The sequence below is a fragment of the Balaenoptera musculus genome, chromosome X (assembly GCF_009873245.2).
Source record: "Balaenoptera musculus isolate JJ_BM4_2016_0621 chromosome X, mBalMus1.pri.v3, whole genome shotgun sequence".
Taxonomy (NCBI): Eukaryota; Metazoa; Chordata; class Mammalia; order Artiodactyla; family Balaenopteridae; genus Balaenoptera; species Balaenoptera musculus.
Genome location: NC_045806.1, coordinates 84908354 through 84927118, shown reverse-complemented (window position 1 = coordinate 84927118; position 18765 = coordinate 84908354). Strand labels below are relative to the sequence as shown.

The 18765-nt window shown below is 40.0% G+C and overlaps 1 pseudogene; it reads right to left on the bottom strand.

Annotated features, from left to right (window-relative positions):
- Positions 1–1929: 1929 nt before the first annotated feature.
- On the bottom strand, positions 1930–16823 carry LOC118888327 (annotated as a pseudogene).
- Positions 16824–18765: the final 1942 nt, after the last annotated feature.

Sequence of the window (18765 nt, the reverse complement as noted above, 5' to 3'; positions counted from 1 at the left end):
GTGGTTACCAGGGGCTGATGGAAACAGGAAATTAATGTTTAATGAGCATGGAACAAGATGAAAAGAGTTCTGGAGATGGACGGTGGTGATGGTTGTACAACAATTTGAATGCACTGGATACCACTGAACTGTGCACTTTAAAAAGATTATAATGGTAAATATTATGTATATTTTATAAATAAATAAATAATACAGCCCATTGTAATAGAAATTGAGCAATACCCTGGGGGGCATCAAGTGCCAGCCCCTAGAGAGATTAGAGCACTCAGAGCCCAGGCGGCTTCAGGACACAAAGGACAAAGCTTTAGAGTAATTCAAGGCTTCACTATTTATCTCTGTTAACCCAGCCCACACTCAAGTATAAGGATTACGCATGCACGTGCATGAATACTAGGAAGCGTGGCTCATTGAAGCCATCTTTTTTTCCAAAATTTATATACATATTTTCCCTTTACTTCTTTTCATTCACTTGGATACTTAATCTACCCATATGTTCTAACTTAGTTATCTCAATTACAGACTTAAGGAATGGGTCTCTATCAAGAGTCACTGTCAAATCTCGCTTTATTTTGAAAATGGATGACCTAAGTAAGTGGTTCTTTCTCACATTCATGGCCCTTTAATATGTCTTCTTCCTAGGTTCTGTGTGCTGGACTAGTGGATATATATTGCTTCACCTCTACAGACATCATAAGCCAGAGGAGAAGAGGGTGGGGGACTGGACGAAATAGGTGAAGGGGATTAAGAGGTACAAATTTGTAGCTATAAAATAAATAAGCCACCTGGATGTAATGTACACATAGGGAATATAGTCAATAATATTGTTATAAGTTTGTATGGTGACTGATGGTAACTGGAGTTATTATGGTGATCACTTCATAATGTATAAACTATTGAATCACTATGTTGTACACCTGAAACTAATATAACATTATATGTTAATTATAACTCAGTTAAAAAAAAACCCACAGGTTTGCTTTTTGAAAAATAACCTAGACTGAAAGAAACAATCATATCAAGTCCGTAGAAAGAGATGAAACACAGAATCAAAATGATGATCTTTTTATAGTTGCTCTCATCTCAGGGCTCATTTTTGAATAGGTTCTTAACAATTTATATTTTTTATTAGAGTCCACAGTCTGCTAAATAAAAGCAGTAATAAGATATTTCATAAAGTATCATACAATTTAAATCTTATGAACTTAATTTCATAAAAAAATTAGGTGCATATTCATACTGGCTACCTTAAAAATGCTATGTTTCATCTATGGTCTAAAATAATGTATAAGAGATTTAGTTCCACCACTAAAAACAATCCCGTCACTAGATTTTTTACATGTTTTACAACAAAATGTTTGTGCTCTTAATCAAAAAGATCCACAGACTAATTCAGCATGTAAAAAATAATTTTACAAAAACACCAAGAAAACCTTTCAAACTCACTTTTATTTTCCTTTTTCTTCCTCACAGAACTTCTCCATACATCACATGTCTTGCAGCTATAAAGTCACTTGATGTTGGTCAGGTACCATTTTATGCCTAAACTTTGCTGGCATGAAAATATGACACTTAACCAGTGTTAAATCTATAAAATATTTATATAGGGCAGCACACTAAGGTTTATACACTTGGCAATTAAACCACATAAAAATAGGACAAGACCCCCATTCCACATGTTTCGAATCAAGTGTTCACAGTCCCTATCTGGTGACTGTCCACTGATCCAAAAGGCAGCGGAGGCAACAGGCAGTTACTTCAAAGGACATTGAACACTATGATCTAGAAGCACATTATGATGTTACCCCAGTGTCATGTACCACCCTACCTTTGTCCAGGGTGGTCTCATAATTCTAGAATGGCAGGTCCAGCTGATACAAAATAAAGACAGACTACATAACATTTAGTCTGTGGAGATATCCTAACTCATCACTATGCACACACTGTGATTTTGAACACAACTCGTCCTAAAAACTTGTCAAGAACATCTTGGTGTTTTCGGTTGGGTAATCCATCTACCTTTCACTTGACTGTTACTTCTTTTATGGTACTGCAGGGTCAAAGGTGACCTAGATGGCAACTAATGGCTGTAGATACCTCACATGCAGTTTTTTCTCAGAATATGGAAAATGTTTTATTCCTATAATTCCATTGGGAGGATAAGTTGATAGAGTAGCTGTGTTTTCATCCTTCGAAATACATTCTATAGTTGGTTCTTCTTAAGGCTTTAATTCAATTACTCTGTTTGTTTTCACATGAATACAAGGCTTTCCTCTGGTATAACCAAACTCAGGATCATCCACACCACCACATGCTTTAAGTAAGACAGTAAAAAACTGACATGCAACATAAATTGGACTTCTCTGTTCAAAAGGCACTTCATCAGGACAGACTGTGAGATTCTTCTGTTCTTCTAAGTCATATGGCTTTAGGTCTTCAATGTACCCTTTATAGGAATCTGGATCAGACAGATTGAATGAATATTCCACCGCAGTCACTGATTTTGGAAAAACCATAAGTCCTGGACTATCTGGTCACGATATTTTGGAACCTCATTGTTCAGATTCTGAAACATAGCCCACATTGTGAATGAGAAGAGTGCAGCCAGGAACCCATAAAAGCCTGGGTAAAAGAGCAAGATCAAACCTTTGTTTAAGGGTCTTTTCACTGTTCAAATACAAGTTCGTTTTCGTGTATGATGTGCTTGTGTGATTAACCCACTGCTGTACATTCAGTGTACAGTACACACTCAATACTCCCACTCTTTCCGACTGGTTGGGGTGGCAGCGTGAGTCACAAGACAGCTGCAGGGGTGGAAATTTCCTCTTCCTGGGAGTGGAACAGGGTCTGGCTTCGCTGAACCGCTCAGCACCTCCGCCAGAGTCTCTCCGTACAAAGGCGCGCTGCGTACAAATAAGGCCCCGGGGGCGCTTGGGCCGCAGGCTCCCGGCTCCAGGAAGGGGTCCCCGGCTTCCCGGCGCCGCTCAGGAAGGGAGGCTCCGGCTCATTGGAGCCGCCTTAGAGGCTGCTTACCACAGCATCATTTGTCCATCTCTCTATACTGGTTGCTGAGAATGCTTTCATATATCATGAGAATTAGCCCTAATTTGCAAATATTTACTGTAACCATTTCAGACAAGCTTTGCTGGGATGTTATTGTTTTTGTTATTTGCCATAGGGCGTTTTAAATTTTTCAGTAATAGAATCATTTACAAGTAATACAGCTCACTATAAAAAATGATCAAAAAGTAATATCCTGGCCACCATCGACTGCACAGGGAGATTAGAGCGTTCAGAGCTCTGGTAGTTTCGGGACACAGTGAGAAAGCTTTATGGTAATTCCAGGTTTCACTACTGAGCAGGCATTTACAAGACAGTGTCCCTGATTTACTTCACCTCTCCTAACTTCCCATAGCCTGGTCTGAATTAGGGATTTAATAAGAAGTAACCTGAATAGCTCTTAAGATCAAGGGAGATTTGGGGAGCCTGGTGCTTAATCCCTCACCCACAGGGCTCCCCAGGGCGGGAGACACGATGAAATCACAATGTCACATGAACAGTTCTGTGGACCAGTGACTGGTCCCCTCACGCTTTAGGAGAGTGACATAGTGTCAGCCACTGTCTGAGTCAATGGCGCAAAGCATGGGCCTGGGCACACTGCACTCTGTATCCCCTTTGCTTTGACCCCAGGCCATGTACCTCCACCAGCCCTCTCAGTTCACAGTGATTCTCTAGGTGCTCGTAAAAGGTAAATGTCATTTTTGTTTGTTATTCACATCAGTAGTTCTCCAGCTGTGGTCCCTGAACCAGCAGCATCAGCATCACCTGGGAACCTGTTAGAAGTGCACATTCTTGGGCCTCACCCAGATGGGGCCCAGCAATTAGTGTTTACACGTCATACAGATGACACAAGGTAGTTTGAGAACCACTGCTCTAATCTAGAAATGACTGATAGAGTTTTATATGTTATCACCTCTCCGAGCCTCAGTCTTCTCAGTGGATGTGACAAAATCCCTCACTTTACCACAGTGGTGTGAGGAATAAATGGGAAATCCTTTGCAAATGGTATCTGTTGACACTTCTGTGTTGTCAGATGAATTACCTCCTGGAGCTAGGAAAAGAATGGAAAATCCCTATACTATTTCCTTTTTTTAAAAAAAAGTGCTATAACTGATCTAAAATAAAAATAAAGTCTTTTAAAAATGTACTTTCTTTTCCTCCTTACTTTACCTTCCAGGAGACTATAATACAAAATATAGTGAGAAAATCTATTTTTAAATGTCTGGCACACAATAAGACTTCAACAAATGTTAGTCCTGGCCTACCCTGATTTCCCTCTCACATAAAAGAGATGAGTTTGATGTAAACTACATAGAATACAGCTATCATAGACAGCATCTGGAAATGTAAGCAATAAGTAAAATACACATATATTTGCGTAATGTATGAAGCTTTGGTGCCATGTCTTCATTGCATGAAGGAGGAGTCCTGACGGAAGAAAATACTCCCACCATGTCCTTTTTTTAAGATTTATTTATTTATTTATTTAATTTTTGGCTGCGTTGGGTCTCCGTTGCTGTACGTGGGCTTTCTTTAGTAGCGGTGAGCAGGGGCTACTCTTCATTGCGGTGGCTTCTCTTGTTGCAGGCTTCTGTAGTTGTGGCATGTGGCTCAGTAGTTGTGGCTCGTGGGCTCTAGAGCACAGGCTCAGTAATTGTGGCACATGGGCTTAGTTGCTCCACGGCATGTGGGATCTTCCCGGACCAGGGATCGAACCCATGTCCCCTGCATTAGCAGGCAGATTCTTAACCACTGCACCATCAGGGAAGTCCCATCCACCATTTCCTTTTATTCCAGGTGGTTACTGGACCCTATTAGTTTAGCTTAAGTTTGACATTGGAGAGGAATCATTTCTGCCTGATCAGTGTGGCTAGAGGTTTTGCCTGAGCCTCAGGCCTAATGCAAACATTACCAACTTGCCTAGAACACTGTCTGTAACATACCAGCCACTCAGTACATGGGAATGAACAAATGAATGATAGTGACTCCTGGGCTCAGTCTCCGGATGATCACCCATCTCCTCATGTAGAGGGCTGCAATCATGATCTCTGATAAATGGAAAGAAGCAGGTTTTGAGAACCTCTGTGTATCAGGTTTTGTTCTAGGTGTTCGAGATACATTAGTGAACAAAACAAAGTGTTCGTCCTCCATGCAGCTTACATTCTAAATTCTTAGAATATAGAGGAAGAATCAGACAATATACACTGTAATGTCAGGTAATGATAAGTACTATGAATGTGCATGTGAATGTGAGGCTTCGCAATAGAATTATTATTCTGCCAGCAGCTTAGAGAAATGGCTGATGCCAATTCTGAGGCATATAATGTACAAGATAAGTCTAGAATATCTTGTCATATCATTTAGCAAAGAAGCGGTCAAAGATTACTAGGGTAAAAAAATAAAGGAATGCTGAGGTCATGTCCAAAGGACACAGGAGATAACCTGAAGAGTCTTCCACTGGCCTAAGATAGAACTTGAGCATAAAAAAAGGCTATAACAAAAAAAAAAAGACTATAACAGATTGAAACACATTGAACATGTTTTTTAAACTGTCAAGACAGTTCTCAGAAAAAGATATATAAATGACTCTGAAATATATGAAATAATATTCAACCTTACTCATAAGAGAAGTATAAATTAAAACTAAAATAAGATATAATTTCTCACTTATCAGATTGGCAAAAAGTAAAAGGTTTGACCACATAGTCTTTGGTGAGGCTCTGAACAGACATTCTCATGCTTTGATGGTGGGAATGTAAAATAGTACCACCCCAATGGAGGGGAAGTTGTCGAATCTTGCAAAATTACATAAAGCTTTTTCCCTTTGACCCTGTAATCCCACTTCTAGGAATGTATCCCAAGGATACACTGGCAAAAATACAGTAAAGCATATGCAGTAGATTATTCACTGCAGTTTTATATGTAATAGCAGAAGGTTAAAAAAAACAAATGTCCATCAATAAAGGACTGTTTGAATCAATTGCAATACATCCACATGAAGGAGTATTATGTAGCTGTAAAAAGAATGAGGAATATATACTCTGTATACTACTTTGGAATGATCTCCTGGTATATTGTTAAGGTGAAAAAGACAAGATGGAGAAAAGCATGTATAGTATGCTACCATTTACCTAAAAAGGGAGAGAGAGGGATGAGTACATAGATGATAGTGATAGAGGATGATGATAGATAGATAGATAGAGAGATAGATTCCTGATATTAAATCAAAATAATGGGCAGACATCTGATCCACTCCCGTCTTGGGCCCCAGGAGTTCAGGCTATGGGATTGGCAGCAGCAAAGTAGCCCAGCTTTGTGAAGACTCCTAGGCACCCAGGCACGCATCTTCCTCACTGAAGCCACCACCAAGATTTCTAAGAAGAAGGTCAATTCAGCTAAAGAGGCAGTAAAGAAAGACCCCAAGAGGAGATTCACAGGTTGTAGCCAAACCTGTTCCTTCCAAAGTTGAGACTAAGCCAAAAATAAAAGGCAACAAGAAAGAATAAACCTTCAGGAAAAATGTGCAAACAAGAGGGAAAGGAGGAGCAAAAGGGAAATCCACTGGGACTGGGGTGACTAACCAAGACACTAAAGGCTGCAAAAAAGAAGAAACAAAAAAGGAGAGCATGGCCTCTGATGCAGCAGGACGGAAAGAAGTCAAGTCTGACTGGCATACTTAAACCAAGTCTTACTGGTGGTCCCAGTGCCTCCCTTCTTCAACAATATGGAGGAATGTTTTTTATCAGCTATTTAGAAAATGCAAATTTTTTAGTAGTTCCAGAAACATATTTTTAAGAAGGAAGAAATTCCACCTCATTTAAAAAACATATTTAGATAAGTGTAAATGCTTTCTTTAGGAGGTGAAATCATGTGCTGGCTGTTTATTTTTCTGTAAAGCCATAAATCAGTCAGATATTGAATGAAAGGAAGCTTTGACTGCCTTGTGTGTCAACTTAGCATTCCGTAGACTGCAGACGAGGGTAGTGTTTATATCCTGTTATACAAAGCATAACTAAATGGTAATTTAGAGCCACAATCATGCACTTAACATATCATAAATATTTTAAATTATTTATTCATATTGTTTTATTAATTATCATATCAGAAAGCAAGAAAGCTATCTTTCTTGCAAAGACGATTGGGGTAGTGTCAAAAACACTCAGGAACCATCTTGAAAAGAGCTACAATGCCAATTTGAATATCATTAAGAATAATAACTGCAATGAACTCATGAATTGAAACACATCAAAAATGTTAAAAACCCATGAGTAATAATGATTCTGAAAAATATATTCATTATTATATTCAGACCAATATATTGGTCACCTTTGGAGGATAGTGCTAAGGGAATCCAAGCTGCCCCTCAGAGTGATGAAATAGCTTTTGAGAGGAATTTTTCCTTTATAGACATATTGCAACTAGTAAATGAAGGAAGAATTATAGAATTGGAATATCACCATCTTATAAACCCCCAGTGAAATAATGAATCTAGGTAATGATTATCAATGACCACTAATATCACAAAGAAGAGATTCAGCCAGATATTCTGTACCTCTTGATGGAAATACACACAACTTTTATGAAATATTCCTGCCCAAAAAAATCAATCTTGAATCAGATCAAGGCTCTAGATCTACCAGTTTACAGGAAGTATAAGGAACAAAAGGATATGTTAATCAACACTTCAGAGATGGGATCAGCAAAATCCAAAATGTGAGAAACTTTACAGGATAAACAACCTGTTTTCTTCAACAAATAAATTGAAATAATAATTTTAAAATAAAAACAGAGACAGGGAACCAATGAATTGAGAGACTTAAGAGACATCCACAAAATACAATGTATGGACTTATTTGAATCCCGTTTCAAAGAAACTGTAAAAGGAAAATTAGGTATTCAGGAAAATTAGAACACTAAATGGAAATATAATGTTAAGAAATATTGTTAATTGTTTTATGAATAATAGTGATTTCTTTAAAGTCCATCCTGTTTGGATGGATTAAATACAATTGACTATAAATTGATAATTATTGAAGTTAGTTGGTGAGAATATGTTAATCTATTACTATCCACTTTTAGGTATATATGTTTGAAAAAATCCATATTAAAAATATAAGAAGCATACATCTACAGTGTCCCTACTATAAATTCATGTCCCTACTAAGAGTTGAACTCATCATGAACATAAATGCACCATTGGTCTAGTTTGGTAGAAATGGTTCAGAAAAAGCAATAATGAGGTCAGAAAAAGAAGTATAATTAAATGAATTATGAAGGTCAAACACAGTAAGTCAAAAAAACATAAGCTAAACCCTTTAGTCATCCATAGGTACTCAAGATATTAAGAAGATAAAAGTAATACTAGAGCTTTTCAGATATTCCTGGAATTGTATTTGATTGGAGTCTTACCAGATGCATCTGGTAAGAGAATGATGATAGTGAGTTAGTTCTTCTAAAAAACCAAACTTTGATCATCTGCAGCCTCCTCTTCTGCCTTTCTTCTCTGTCTCAGTAAAAGCTGCCATCTCCTCATCCAACCAGTTGTTCAAGCCAAAAACCTAGGAATCATTGACACGTTCCTCTCCCTCATTCTCCACATCCAATTCTTTACCAAGAGCTGTTAATTTGCAAATAATTCTAAAATACTTCTATTTCTCTCCATCTCTACCTCTACCATCCTAGCAAATGTCACCATAATTTCTCACCCAAACAACTGCAATAGCCTCTCAACTCTTTCAGTCATCCCTCCACTCTTGCCCCCTCCAATCAATTCTCAGAAGTGCAGCTAGAATGTTTTCAAAATGTAAATCCTGTCAGGCTCATTTCCCTGCCTAAATCCCTGCTGTGTCTTCCCCTGGGTCTTGAGATAAATATCAGAATCCTAAACATAGTATATAAGGCCCTGCATAATCTGGTCCCTGTTACCTCTCCAGCTTCATCTTCCACCATTTTGCCTCCTACTCTCTGCAGTCCAGTCACACTGACCTTATGTTCTTCAACTGCATCACACTCCCTCGGTGTCAAGGTCTTCATGTATATGGTTACCTCTGCCTGGAACTCTTCCTCACACCCTACTTCTTGACCCCATTCTTCTGGATAACTCCTATTTATCTTTCAGATACCAACTTAATATCTCTTTCTAGAAGTCCTCTGACCCTAACTCCTCCACTCCCAGATAAGGTAAAGTGTTGACAGAGTACTTCTCCCATCATAGCCCTTATCACACTGTATTACAATTATTTGTTTAATATACTTCTCTCCCAGTAGACTCTAAGCTCTATAAGAGAAATAATCAGGTATGACTTGTTCACTATTTTATTTCCAGCATTTAGATCATTGCATGGCACAATTTACTCAAAAAATAGTTGTTAAATCAAAGACAAATAAGTCCCTTGTTGTTTTGAGGATTTCCCTGTTCTGAAGGTGACACAACTGTTTTATTAATGTTTATTAATGAATACTGGTTTAAAAAACATCAGAAGAGTCTAAATGTTACAATATTTTCATGTCCTGATGTTCCGCCTATCCACAGACGGTGAGACATTCTATCAATAAGGCCTGTGCCTAAGAATGAGTTTATACATTATGAGTGCCTGCTGTTTAAGGTCAATTCTCCACCTGTACTCTGCATCCATTCCTGTCCAGTATCTTCAGATACTTTGCTTACATCCTTATCTCTCTTTATAGATCATTCTAATAGATCATAGTAGCATCTAAGCCTGCTCTAGTATCACTCATCTTTGAAAAGCCCTCACTTGATCCATATTCCTCTCCACCTACCACTCAAGTTCTCAACAGCTCTTGAGAGTAAAATTTTTCTAAAGAATTATCTATTCTCATTGACTCCTCTTCTTAATCTCCCATTCACTCTTCAGTGTACTCTGAAATGGCTTCTCTATCTGAAATGAAATCTCTATCACACCACTGAAACTGCTCTTGTCAAGGGCACTGAAGACCTCCATGTGCCAAATTCAGTGGACACATCTCTCTTGTCTTCTTGTTTGATGCCTTAACAGTTGAATTCCTTTTTTGAAACAGTTTCCTCTCTTGAATCCTGGGGTACCACTGTCTACTAATTTTCTTCTTACTCCACTAATCACTCCTTCTCAGTTTCCTTTGCTGGATTTTTCCATATGCTGGGGTTCCTCAGGGATCTTTTCTTGACCCTCTTCTCATTTCCCACTCTATACCCTTTCCTTAAGAGGCATTCTCATGATTACAATTACAGCCTATGTACTGGTGACTCCCAAAACTATAACTCCAGCCCAATCCTCTCTGCTGAGCTTCAAATTCATATACCTGACTGCCTACTGGACATCTCCACTTGATGTTCTTTGAGTACTTCAAATTTGAACATGTCTGATAGCAGAGTCATCATCTTCATTTTAAATGTGCTCCTCTTCCAATGTTACCTATCTCATGGGCACTACCATCCAATCACTTGCAGAAGCTAGAAAACCAGAGTAATTCTTGATTTATTCTTCCCCTCTATCCCTAATCAGCCATGAAATTCTACTATTTCTACAGCATTAATATATTTTGACTCTTTCCAAGTATCTTTTCCCCATTCCCAGAACCAGAAGCCCTATGAATTAAAAATATTGTGGTACTCTCATTTCTGCTCTAATTCAATAGTACTAAACTCACATGTATGTTAAAGTTAAAATAGCTTCTGACAAAGACTCCCTCCTTGACCAAACTTTAATTAGGCTTCTCTGAGCCCTCTTCTTGACTAAGACTCAACCTTGGCCTACCTTTAGCAAAGAATCCTGTTAAGACAGTTTAGCAAGAATATCTCTACCCTTGATGTCTCCTCTTAGTAATTTTCTATACACTGACCCCCTCACTCTTCTCATAGACTATAAATCCCCAGCCGTCATTGTGGTATTTGGAGTTGAGTTCAGAGTTCAGTCTCTCTCCCTTGCTGCAATAGTCTCTCCCCTGTTGCAATAATCTTGAATGGAGTCTTCCTTACCATTTTAACAAGTGTTATAATAATTTTTCTTTGACATTTCTTCCAAATTTATTGATTATACACTTAATAATTTCATCAGAACTAATTTTTTCTTTTCCTTGGTTCCTCCACCCTTCTGGTGCCCTAAATATCAATATATGCTTAGTCTGCCTACTGGGAAATTTAACACTATTCCCTCCTACAATTTAATTCAGACTGTCAACACTTACTGCCAAAGCAACATGTTTCCTATGACCATGCTGAGTTATTTGTATTTGCTGTTTCTTCTAACTGGAATCCCTTTGTCTGTCCTCCACATTTGACGGACTAACTTTAGCTTTACTTCAAATCTCTTCTTAGACATAATTCACTTTGGGAAGTCTTCTCTACCCCAGTGGTGTGCTAGAATTAACTTATCCTGACTTTCAAGAGCCTATTATGCACAACTCCATGTTCAGTGACATCAATTTGGTGGCTTGAAACTGGCCATGATGGGAGCATTTCCACCATGAAAATCAGCAAACGCTAACAAATCAGGGTTTTTATTTTTCTCAGAGAACTGATTGTTAAACATTAACCAGCACACCACTGCCCTGCCTCCTCCCCACCCATCCCAAATTTGGGTTAGATGGCTCTGCTATGGGCTCTGATAATAACCCTAACACCCATCACTATGTACTGTAGGTTACTTGTCTGTGTCTCCCTCCATACTGAAATTTTCTTGAGAGTAGAGATACTATATTTCTAGAATCTTAGCTGGTACTTGGTTCACGTAAGTTACTAATTAGTGTTAGTAGTCTTTGACAGATTGTTTATCTGAATGAATGACTAGAATGCATGCTTGTTAAACACTTGCCAACCCTGGGAGAACCATTAGCAGAGATGATGGTTCTTGACTACCATCTTCAGTGATCACTTATTTGCCTGAAAAGCATGGAATCAGAGCAAGGGGACTGAGCTGGATACTTTCCATGGCCTGTGCCATCAAGCTGTGATTTGATGCAGATATTTCATCTACACCACAGGTATATGTTTGTCCTACAGAATGAACCATGCTAACCATGGTCCAGGGCTCCCTCTCTCTCTTCCCTCTCAAGCAGCAGAAAAGACTAGTGTTTGCCTGTCTGATTCACCCTCTTCTTGGCTGCTATTGTTCATCAGCCAGCATTTACGGTTAACATCAAGGGACTACAATAGCATGCAGATCCAGTAATATCTGGCATAGCAGATTTCCAAATCCACTCATATAAGGAGATAGAAATGGTACCATAAGCAGAGCTCTGGTGTAGAGGAGAACCTCTCTAAAATAGCTACGGCCAGAAGCTTGAGAGTTGTAACTCAGCTAGACATCCTTGATCTGTGACTACAAACTCCTGGATAGCTAGAAGCACCCCTGGGGATTCCAAAAATAGTTATGGCGGAATACTCCATAGTCCTGCTACTCAAAGTATGATCTGAGATCAAACAGCATCAGCACCACCTGAGAGATTGTTAGAAAAGCAGAATCTGGGACTTCCTTGGTGGCGCAGTGGTTAAGAATCCGCCTGCCAATGCAGGGGACACAGGTTCGATCCCTGGTCCGGGAAGATATCACGTGCCGCTAAGCCCGTGGCCCACAACTACTGAGTGCGCGTGCTACAACTACTGAAGCCCGTGTGCCTAGAGCCCGTGCTCTGCAGCAAGAGAAGCCACTGCAATGAGAAGCCCGTGCACCGCAAGGAGGAGTAGCTCCCGCTCGCCGCAACTAGAGAAAGCCCGCACGCAGCAACAAAGACCCAACACAGCCAATAAATTAAATAAATAAATAAATAAATTTATAAAAGAAAGAAAAGTAGAATCTTAGGCTCCACTCTGGACCTATTGGATTAGAGTCTGCATTTTCAGCAGATTCCTCCAGGTGATCTGAATGCATATTTAAGTTTGAAAGGCACTGATCTATAGAACATCGAATTTTCTGTAACCAAGCAGTTAGAGCCATGGAGTTTAGGATGTTAATGCTAATGACGCTTCATAATAATAAATACTATTTATGTACCATGAAGGTATTTACATTCGTCTGTCATTGAATGAAAAAATAACTCTACTACTTAGTCAATTAAAATCAACATGACGCTGAAGCTTGAAAGCTCACCATCTGAAAAAGAAGCACCCTAATAAACACCACAGGCTTGGGAGTTAAACAAAGCCTGGATTTGAGTCCTGCTTATTTCATTCACTTGTAGAATGATCTTGAAAGAACTACTTAACTTTTCTAAATATCCATTTCTTCATCTGTAAAATGGAGATAGTAATAGTATTTTATTTTCAGAGTGGTGGTGAGAATTAAATGCAAAAATATATATAAAATGTCTGGCATATGGTAGTTACTCATTAAATGTAAGTTCCCTCCCTTCCTGCAACCTCCTTTCTGAAAAGAAATTAAATTTAGAATAAAACAAACCGCCCAATCATGCCATGGAGAGCCTTTGGAAATTTAACAGCCAAAAGGAAAATAAGTTCTATTTTGTACATGATGTGGTAAATTCAATACCATTTCTGTGTGGTGCAACGAATTGGTTTGATAGAACCTGGGTTGAAAGAAAGACCGTTACATTCTTTTCAAATCAATTGGTGGGATTTCCTTTTAGTTTTTGGATTTCCTAGGTTACTATCAGAGATGCATGTTGTATTCTTCCATGCTCTCTGGGAAGCATATTTTGGCCTGGTGTCTTTACCTATCAAAACAGAGACACAAGCCTAGACAGACAGGAGAGAGTAAATACTGAGTACTGGGTGGGCAGCCCAGGTCCCACACAGTCTTTCCCAATCCAGGGCCACCACCATTAAAGCTTCTTCTCTTTACATCTGTTTCATCATCTGATTGTTCTCTGATATCCCTGTTCCCCCCTCCCATCATGCTCTATGAATACCAGAAGCAAGTTTTTCAGGGTTTTGTTGTTGCTTCTGCTGTAAGGAAACAACACGATAGTGACAGCAGCAGCTTCCCCTCCCCTTAAATGTGGGCTGGACTCACTTCCAACCGAAAGAATATGGCATAAGCAAGGGTGTGTGTCTAGGTCACAGGTCTCACAGCTTTCTGCTCGATCTCTCTCAGGTCATTCACTCTGGAGGAGGTCAGTAATTGTGTCATAAGGACTCTCAACCAACCCTATGAAGAGATCTACATGGTGAGGAACTGAGACATCTTGTGAGCCCCATGAGCCCATCTTGGAAGTGGCTACTTCAACTCCAGTCAAACCTTCAAATGGCTGCAGTCCTGGCTGACATCTTTTTTTTAATAGGTATATTCTTTTTTTAATATAAATTTATTTATTTTATTTATTTATTTTTGGCTGCGTTGGGTCTTCATTGCTGTGTGTGGGCTTTCTCTAGTTGCAGCGAGTGGGGGCTACTCTTCCTTGCGGTGCATGGGCTTCTCATTACGGTGGTTTCTCTTGTTGCGGAGCATGGGCTCTAGGTGCACGGGCTTCAGCAGTTGTGGCACGCGTGCTCAGTGGTTGTGGCTCGTGGGCTCTAGAGTGCAGGCTCAGTAGTTGTGGAGTATGGGCTTAGTTGCTCCGCGGCATGTGGGATCTTCCCAGACCAGGGCTCGAACCCGTGTCCCCTGCATTGGCAGGCGGATTCTTAACCACTGCACCACCAGGGAAGCCCCCCCTGGCTGACATCTTGACTGCAACCTCATGAGAGACCGGAGCCAACTTAGCCACTCCCGGATTCCTGACCCTCAGAAATATGTGAGATAATAAATGTTTGTTGTTTTAAGCTGCTACATTTGGGGGTAAGTAGTTATGCAGCCATAGATAGCTAATAAGAGACTTCAAATAATTTGCTCCCCTCAAAAGGCAGACTTATATATACTACTGGAAACAATGTATAAAGTTGCCATTCTCTGTCCCCTGGTTTTGTTTAACAATTCTCCCCATAAGAGACATCACATGTCTGCTCTTCTTCTTGTATTACTCAATCAGCTTTTGTGGAAGCCATAGTATTTGTTTAGGGGTAACACTGAATGAACAAGGTGAGTACACCTGAAACTATAAGAGACCAACCAAGGGGGATTTAAAATCTGCTCAAAAAGAACCAAGAGATAAGAAATCGGGGTGGCTGGAGAAGTAAAAAGTGGTTTCAAAGAAGAGGTAAAACATTTTCAGTATATTCTGTAGAGAATAAAATTGTTTTTCTAACCAAAAAAGTAAACTAATATCAATTGGGAAATACTGAATTGGGAACAAGTCGAAGAACCAATATTATGTATAGCAAATTTTCCTATCCAGCTCACATACACTTCTGTAAATTTGAAGATAATGCTGTAACAGTTTGGGAACTATTTGTCCTTGATCTAGTCAGAAGTGAGACCTCCTAGAACAGAAGGAAAGTGCGTCATCACAGTCCATAAACAATAAAGCCAACTGTCAACTGGAAATAAACATATATTGAGCACCTACTGTGTGCCAGGCAAGGGACTCTGCATGGGGAAAGGTGGCTTGCCTTAACCACCCCTACTTGGTAGCTGCAGCCCAAGTACAGACTCTTCTCCCCAGGGTTGGCACCCCTCCTTTTCGCCCTCCTTGATACTCTTCCTCCACAAAATAGATAAGAGTAGGGGCAAGGAATCTAGCAATAGAGCTAGAAGGGGAGGGGCAAATTCCTGTCACTGCCACTAATGAGACTTCATAATAAACATGTAACATGAGTATAAACTAAAGATTATATTCATTTTGCCATTTAATCTAAAAACTACTGCATTTTCTCCACTCCTCTCTAATTTCCAGCAATCTGCATTTTTACCAAAATAAGGCTGGTCCTCCCCCCTCCTTGAGACTTGGTTTATTCGTCTCTGAAATGAGAGTAACTATGCTCCCTCATGGGGTTGATCTGAGGATGTAATGACATCATGTGTGTGTGAGAGCCAAACCCTGTGAAAATTGAACTCTAGCATGTTAAAGGGGTGTGGAGAATGCAGGAGTCTCTTGAGGGAACAAACAATGGTGTAGTTTGCCAAGAGCACAGATGGGTTGGAAGAGAGGACTAGAAATGTAGTTTGGATCCATGGAGTGGGGAGCATTGAACGCCAGCTCAGGACTCTACAAATAATGTCAGAAAATCCAGCCTGGATAATGTGTTGGTTGGGGCAGGGGTGAGAATACTTTGGCATAAGAATAATAATATTATTTCAAGTGATAATGGCATACGAATGTTATCTTTTATCTCTTGCCACGTATTTCAAGATCTTATTTATTGTGGTTAATATGCAACATGTCTTATTTTCTAGAATCTTAACTCCTAAATTTCATCTCAAATGAAGCTGTATACATATATAACATTTGTATTTTACTCACAACTTTCTGACAACAATGTTATTCCAAGACCTTGGGAGATGGAGGGAAGTGACAGCCAGGGTAAGCAGTATGTCCTTCTATTGATAGGCAGTGGGACGCCTCTGAGAGTGTCTGAGTAATGAGATCACAACCAGCTTCAGGAATCCTCTTGGGGTTTAATGAGCTTCCCAGGATCCCACGGAACTGACACCACCTGTGCTCAGTAAATATGACTTTCTTTCCTTCTGAGACTCTATCCCCACTCGTTACCCTAACCCTAAAGCTGTTCACTCCTGACACAGGCCCCTATGGGGGGTCATGCTTTATTTGTGGAAAATAAATGGTTCCATTTTGGGGTTAACAGTCACACCTCACATGAGACTTAGCACATGATCAGTGCTCAATAGATATTTTTTGAATGAATGAACAATGGATGGATAGGTAAATGGAAATTTGGCCACACTGCTCTCCCGCTGCCTCTTACCTCCAGCCATACTGGCATTCTTTCAGTCCCTTTTACTCACCATGCTCTCTCTGAACACATAGCCTTAAGCCTTCTCCCCAACCCCCAGCTCCAACCTAATTAGTCTCTTCTTCTGTTACCTCTCAGCTCAATAATCCGTTCTCAGAGCAACATTCCTGACCACCTTGACTAGTCAAATCTCCCTATTTTATAGGCCCTCATAGCATAATGGACCCCTTCTTCCTGGTACTTGTCCTCACTGGCAAGTGCACTCTTGTATAGATATCTGCATGCTATTTGGCTCCCCTACTAGATTGTGAGCTCCATGAAGACAGAGACCTTGTAGATGATTTTTGCTCACATCTGTTTCCTCAGCATCTAGCACAGTGCCTGGCAAAAAGTAGGCCCTCAATATGTATTTCGTGAATGAATGAGTAGGCATTTTTAGGTGGTCTTTAAAAAAATTGCCCTCCCCCCAGCAGGCCAGACTGATATATACTACTAGAAGCACTGTCTGAGAATGCCTTCTGTCAAAGAGAAACAGAGCCAGACACCAGATAAAAGCAGTAAAGACAGATTTTTTGCAATACGGGAAGAGAGACTTCAGTACAGAACTGGGCTCAATTATGAATACAACAAGGACAAGTGGGGATTTATAGCCAAAGAACAGAGTGAGAGAGTCAGCAGATGGAAAAATTACTAAGAGGAGACATCAAGGGGAGGGAGATTCTTGCTAAATTGACAACAGAATTTTTGCTAGAGGCAGGCCAAGGTGATCAGATATCAAGGGTGGGGGATGACTTCGCAGGAGTCTTGCTAAAACTTGGCTAGGCATGCCGAGGACACGATCACAGGACAGGGTCCCAGAACAAGGCCTAATTGTAAAGGGGGCTTAGAAGAGCCTGTCTAAAGTTTGGTCAAGGAGAGAGTCTTTGTCAATTCCTCAGGCTGTTGTATTTTTATCATTATGACCTACCTTTCCTTTTAGTCTTCCCACAAAATATATCATATCTCCACTATTCTTTACTTATTACTCCATAGGCATTTAAAGTATTTCTTTGAGGTATAATTTATATTCATAAAGTTCACCCATTTTAAGTCTACAATTCAATGGTTTTTAGTAAATTTACAGAGTTGTACAAACCATCACCATAGTCTAAGTTTAGGACATTTACCTCTAAAAGATCTTTCATGCCCATTTGCAGTCACTCCCCCATCCCCACCCCATAGGCACTTTTGAAGACCCTCATATTTGCTTAAGGATAAAAGATACAGCCTAACCATCAAACAAAAATCAAAACTACCACATGTGAATAATTTGAGAACCACCAAGTAAGAACTGTACAGTCTGATTATTTGCTTAAAAAGATTTAGGAGAGGACAAATCAGTGTGAACTGAGGAACGAGAGAAAGTTTCAAGGAAGATGTAGAATATTTTAAGGCTTTGCTACAAGGAAAAAAATGCAAAAAAAAGGATAATAATATGAGTTTATAAATACTCAAGCAAACAAAAGATCCAAGATGTTTTCAGAACTTTTTAAGTTCCAATATGGTGTTGTGACAGTTGGCTAGTCAACAATGGGAGCTTCTATAACAGAAGAAAAAGGATTAATCACAAGCCATAAAAGTTGAATCAACACTCAACTGAAAATAAACATATATTGAGCACTCACTGTGTCCCAGGCAAGGGGCTCTGCATAGAGAAAAACCGATCACCACAGCTCACAAGAGGTCCCATCCCACCTGCTCTCTGGGCTTCCCTGGGGTGGGGGAGCGCTGGGCACGAGAAGCACAACTCCCTGGGGGGCCAGCCCAAGATGACCCACAGAGGGGGCACCCAGGGAGGTTATAGGGCCATTCCTTCCCTGGCCTGTAGCCTGGTTTGGCCTTGGGCCTCCTACTCCTAGTGCCCAGCTGGACTGAAGGGAGCCAGAGGGGCTTGGGAGGGCAAGCGAGGTTCCCAGGTAACAAAA